This window comes from Podarcis tiliguerta (genome assembly GCF_965153285.1).
Source record: "Podarcis tiliguerta genome assembly, chromosome: Z".
Taxonomy (NCBI): domain Eukaryota; kingdom Metazoa; phylum Chordata; class Lepidosauria; order Squamata; family Lacertidae; genus Podarcis; species Podarcis tiliguerta.
Genome location: NC_139553.1, coordinates 32,869,260 through 32,875,941, shown reverse-complemented (window position 1 = coordinate 32,875,941; position 6,682 = coordinate 32,869,260).

The following is a 6,682-nucleotide window of genomic DNA, read 5'->3' as shown; positions in this document are numbered from 1 at the left end:
GTTTTTCTCCTGTTTCTGTTTGAGCAAGATGGTCCCTGTCAGGGGAAAAGGTATGGGTATGAATAATAATTATTATTATAATTTTCACAGAAATGTCCCTTTTTTACCTATCCCTCTGTTTTAATTTCCTAAATAAACTTGTTTATTGAGCACTGCAATCATAATTGGCAGCGCTTCAATGAGAAACAAAAAATTCAAAAGGATAACCGTCTTTAAAGCGGCTACGCTTTCTGACTGATAAATTTACATCTTTCCAAGATCTACAATCCCATCATATCTGTAAAAATAATGATGTGAAGCTGTCTTTCTTTACAGCTGATAGATTATTATTTATCTGCACTCCCAAATATTTTATTACTTCATGGCAAATTTTAAAACTCATCCGTTTTTGAATGATTGGTTAGAGGAAATGCCCATATACCGTATATACTCATGTATAAGCCGACTTTTTCAGCACATTTTTATGCTGAAAATGCCTCCTTCAGCTTATACTCGAGAGAGGGTCCCACCTGAGCGCATTTCCAGCAGCCGCTCGCTGTCAGTGGTGGTGGAGGAGGAATGAGCAGCCTGAAAGCAGCCATTTCGGGCTGCTTGTTCTTCTGCTGCTGCCACCTGCCTCTTCCTCTCGGCAGCACCCTAGATAGGCAGGGGGATGGGAGGGGGAGAGAGAAGCCCCCTCTGCCATGTGTGCACACGCACTCTGGCCCACCTGCAGGTTTGTGGTGTGCTGAACTGGCTTATACTCGAGTCAATACGTTTTCGCAGTTTTCTGTGGTAAAATTAGGTGCCTCGGCTTATATTCAGGTTGGCTTATACTCAAGTATATACGGTACATTATTTCTGATTTGGATTTGTTGATTTTAATCCTGTTTTTTACCACAATTACTTAGTTGTTTCATTAATACAGGCACTGCAGCTTTTGGATTGGATAGCATAATTGCTATATCATCTGCAAAAAAGCATTACTTTGTGCATTTCCTTTTTATTTTTGTTCCTTTTATCTCCATGCTGTTGGTTCAATAGCTAATGGTTCAACTGAGAATGTGAACAACAACAATAACAACAACAATGTTATTATTTCTACCCTGACCATCTGGCTGGGTTGCCCTAGCCACTCTAGGCAGCTTCAAACATATTTAAAAACATAATGAAACATTAGAAACTTCTCAATACAGGGCTGTCTTCTAAAAGTTGTGTAGGCGTTCCACAGGGAGGGCGGTACTGCCGAGAAAGCATTCTGCCTGATTCCCTGTAACCTCACTTCTCGCAATGAGGGAACCACCAGAAGACCCTCAAAGGAGGACCTCAGTGTCTGGGCTGAAAGATGGGGGTGGAGACGCTCTTTTAGGTATACAGGGCTGAGGCCATTTAGGACTTTAAAGGTTAGCACCAACATTTTAAATTGTGCTTGAAAATGTACAGGGAACCAGTGTAGATCCTTTAGGACCGGTGTTATACGAGCCTGGCGACCACTCCCAGTCACCAGTCTAGCTGCACCATTATGGAGTAGTTTTGTTTTTTAAAATTTATTTAATCATTTTTTCAATACAAACAACAATCGCAGAAGACACATACAACAAAAACCATAATAAGACTAATAACACAGTTTGACAATTCAGATTTGCATACACTAATATACCTATGACTATACCTTTTAAACAATATTTTCCCGCCTCTCTCTCCTTCCCCTACTTCCCACCACTTATCCGCCTTATCACTTAAATATTCCTTCCAGATTTCTTCATATTTATCCATTCTTAATTTGCGTCGACATGCAATTCGTTCGTATGTAGCTAATCTGTCCATATTATCAATCCATGTGAATTCCCCCACACACATTTCCCCTTCATTTTTGGAGGGGGAAAAGTGCGTCCTATAGGGCGAAAAATACGGTAACTTGTGAATGACTCGTTGAAATAAACAGTTGCATTTTGTGAATTGGTGTCATATCACTGCAGACCCTGTAGATGGAGCTGTAGCACTGTATTAGTGCTTGAATTGTCATTGGGCATGTTCAGGGAGCTACAGTTAGCTTTCATTTATACAGATATATATAAAAAAACATGTGGATACATTTATGAAAGTGTTTAAAAGACTTAAGCATAGCTGCATTTTCAGAAAAGATAAAAGTTGGTACAAAGTACATAAACACATATATTATTCAAGTTCATAAAACATTTTATATTTTGGTACAGGATAGAAACATGGGTGAGAGAAAGGAAGGGATTGACCTTTATTGATATTTATTAATACATATTTTCTTATAACAGTATCATCTGCATACTGGTGAACACCCGGTCCAAACCCCCTGATGATCTCTCACAGTGGCTTCATATAGGTATTAAAAAGCATGAGGGAGAGGACAGAGCCCTGAGGCACTGGCGGAGGAAGAGGAGTGCGGGGGGAGTTTACCGCCCCCCAGCAGCGCAATCCCGGTGGGGTGCCATCACGGCTGCCCCCTGCGCTGGGGCGCCACACCCCCACAGGCAGCGCACCACGCCTCTGCGGGTGGTGCGCCAACCCCCCCCACCTGTTCTCCACCCCACCCCCCCTGTGCTGGAGCATGAAGCTCCGCCACTGCCACTGCACCCCACAAGTGAGCTCCCAGGGGTCCGAACACTCATCCCCCAACACAGGCCAATCTGCCATGTTCAACCAAGTCTCTGTTACACATGGCAGGTCAATTCCTCCATCCACGATCAGGTTATTGATGGCAGTAATCCTGGGAATGATTGTCTTGTGAATCATTGTCCTGGCATTGCGCAGCAGCACCTTAAGGTCATGTGGATACCAGTATCCCTTCCTGTCAGGATCAGACCCAGAGGCAGGGATGGTTTTCAAATGACGACTAAACCTCCCTCCTCGGTAATGAAATGGTCTGGTCCTAACATAACTCCTCCTACCTGTGATCACTGAGATTGAGTATCCCAATGCACACACCCTTCCACCCCGTGGAACCTGCACCACCCTGTCCCTCTGCCCTTAAAATAACTAATGTAAAATGGTAATCTAAAATACAAATTAAAATTAAAATAACTCCCAAGCTAAAAGACTTTAAAACACCCCAAAGTTAAAACCCCATCCTCATTAAAACAGTAACTTTGGCACAAGGAGGTTGGCCCACACCCTCATCCCACCCCCGAAGTGCCAGCTCCCAAAAGGACAACCCCCTTTGCTGGTGGCCCCTCTCCCAGGGCAGGCAGGCTTTATAGAGCTGCCCCAGCATCTGGTGTACACCTAGCTGGGGCAGCAAATGTTCCCGATGCTGCCTGCCTGCCCATAGTCCTGGTCCTTGCAGGACTCTGCAGTCCCCTTGAGTGAGGGGAGTGGGCAACCCCCCAGCAGCAGCAGCAGCAGCTAGTCCTCCTGGTGGGGAAGATGGCAGTCCCCAGGGTTGCGAAGGAGGGCATCCTCGTTAACACACACCCCTTGCAATGGAGAAAGCTTAAATTACCGTATTTTTCGCTCTATAAGACGCACCAGACCACAAGACGCACCTAGTTTTTGGAGGAGGAAAACAAAAACAAAAAAATATTCTGAATCTCAGAAGCCAGAACAGCAAGAGGGATCGTTGCGCAGTGAAAGCAGCGATCCCTCTTGCTGTTCTGGCTTCTGGGATAGCTGCGCAGCCTGCATTCACTCCATAAGACGCACACACATTTCCCCTTACTTTTTAGGAGGGAAAAAGTGAGTCCTATAGAGCAAAAAATACGGTATATCTCTCTGGATGAGCCCTTTTCTTGTATGAATAGCTTTTTTTATCTGTAACTGGGCTAATGTTTCACTTGTGCTGAATTAAACCATCACGATAAATGGTAAAATAATAATATAATTAACCAGTGCTTATTAAGGAGGGGTCATGTTCCCTTATTCCTTTTGAAAACAATAATATTAATAATAGTAAGTAACAAGCAATGTGTAAAATGAGAAGTAACTAAAAATAGCAGCATCAGCAGTTGACTGGCATTAAACACACACAAAAGAGAAACTGGTATCTGCCAGAGAATGTGGACTGTTCTTTTAAAATTATTACCAAAAAATTCTAGTCCCCAAAGCTGAAATAGCTGGCAGGGCTTAATCGGTTTCAGTGCTTGCTGAAATTTTGTCTTTGTCTCTTCAACTGAACTCTTCAAGCTCTCATTCATCCTTCTCTTAATCAATAATCACTTTCCTTCTTATTATTACACATTCTGCAACCTGCCCAGTATGTGGGTCAAAATAAAGTACTTTCAATTCATATAGTGCTGCTCCTGTTTGCCTAACCTGTTGATTTGGCTCAGAGTGTAGAATCTGGCCTCCCTGGTACGTGACAGTATTTTGGCAAAGGGAACAAAGCTTGAGCAGCCTTGGAAGACAGAGCATGTTCTTGTCCTTAGCAATCCAGCAGCAACATATAATCAAGCGCATGCTTTCACCCACACATAATAGTTGCTGATAACCAAGTGTGCATCACTGGAAACTGTGTGCAGATGCTGTTCATGTTATGTTCTTCACCTCCTAGTGGGGGTTCATTATATTGTAATCAGGAAGGCACCAGCAGCTGTTCAGCTGTAAACCACATTATGTTGCTGAAAAATCTGTTGCTGAAAAAAAAACAAAGTTTTTTATGGAGAAGTGACTGCCCATATTTGCCAGTTTGTCACTGCACAACTAGGCTGTTAAACTGCTATTGTTCCAGAGGAGGCAGCCAGAGTGCTGAGCTGAAGATGTATTATGCCTCCCAGCAAGCATTACTGTTGCGTGTTTTCCATTTGTTTCATTGGACTTCGAGTGGTTGACTTGCAGCAGCAGTGTCTGGAGAACCAGACCCCTCTCTTTTCCAGTATTCATTGTGTACACACTGCATCTGGGAAATGGGTTAACTCTGCCCTAAGACATCTACAGATTGTTTTCCAAAGCCATGCTATGCTTTCCATCTGTTAATCAGTTTTCTGTGCAGGGAGGGGAAAGATGTGTTTTTATCTTACTGAGGAGTGCCTCATCTTCCTCTTGGACAGACCTTTCCAATCTGTTTAGCCTTGTCGTTTCAATGAGTTAACGATTTCTCCCTTTTTTTCTTTCTGCTGTAATGGCAAAAACTACTTGCTGTGTGTTCTAACTCTCTTCTCATGTTGGCCTACTTCCTAGTGCTTGTGCTGTGCATTCATAATGCCATGAATAAATCAGGAGCCTGCAGATTTGGAAGGGGGTGCAGCTGGAGCCTCTTGGAAAACTCAACTGCTTAAGCAAAACCTGCCAGGGGGTGGCTTCATGAAGTCTGTCTCTCTCTGCTTTTTATTAGTTTTCTTACTTAACAAACACACACATACACAAATTAACTAAAATAATAAAATAATAACAAAAAGAGAAACATAGATACACCCATAAACCCATAAGTTCTTACAAAACTTATGCCACCGTGTTCTTAATTCCCAATTACTTATCTTATCCAGTAGACTTCCATCTTTCTCAAAGTGGGTCTGTCTTATCTATTTGTTAAAGTGCTTCTTTGATCATTTCCCCATTTCTTCCGTTATCTGAATGCTATACTTATAATCTGTCTTGTAATTTGAGAAAATTAATCAAAGCATGTCCAGGTTTTGACTTGAGGACACTGTTTTTTAAAATATTCTTTATAAATTTCCCACTCCTTCTTGAACGTTTGGTTTGGCTGTCTCCTAATTGTCTTTTTTGCCAGTTGAAGATATTCAAATAATTTATTCTGCCATTCTTCTTTTGTTGGTACTAATTCTCCTTTCCATTTTCTGGCAATTAATATTCTTGCTGCTGTTGTAGCATATAAGAATATTCTCGTTTTTTTAATTTGAAATATCTGAGTCTAAAATGCCCAAGAGGAAGGCTTCTGGTTTTTTTATGAAGGTTTGCTTGAAAATTTTTCTTCATTTCCTCTTAAATAAATTCCAGAAAATTTTGATATTTTTTTTTGCAGCCCAGTGTCTCTTGCAGAAAGTGTCTCTTCTGCCTGTTTGCACCTCCAGCAAATGTTAGATATTGTTTTAACATTTTGACCAGTTTGCTGGGAGTTATATACCACCTACAGAACATCTTCAGGAAATTTTCCTGAAATTTCCATTCTTTATTCCATAATCTTTCCCATGCCGATAGCTGGATGTTTTTACCAAAATCTTTCACCCACTTAATCATTCCTTTCACCTCTTCATCTTTCACCTCCCACTCTAAAAGAAGCTTGTACATTCTGGGTATTACTTCATTCTTGTTTTGTATTAATTCTTTGTCTACTTTTGATTCTTCTGTTACAAAACCCTTTTTCCTGTCTATCTTGAAAACCTCGTTTAATTGATAATATTGTAGCCAGCCCATTAGGTGATGTCTTATTTCTCCGAATTTCTGCACTTTAAATTGATTATCTTCCTCTTCTAATAGGTCTTTATATGCGGCCCAGTTTGTTTCCATATTTTTTTCTTTTCACTACAATGGCCTCCAGAGGGGATAGCCACCAGGGAGCTTTTGGTTCCAATAAATCTTTGTATTTTCCCCATACCTTATATAGTGGCTTCCTTATAACATGATTCAGAAAGCCTCTTACGAATTTTAACTTTTTCATATCCCAGGTTTGGGTGCCGCCCAAAACGGTTATCGAAACCTTCCAAATCTAGTAATTCTGAGTTCTGCAATGTCTTCCAATCTTTTAACCAACATAAGCAAGTTTCAGGTCTGGCAG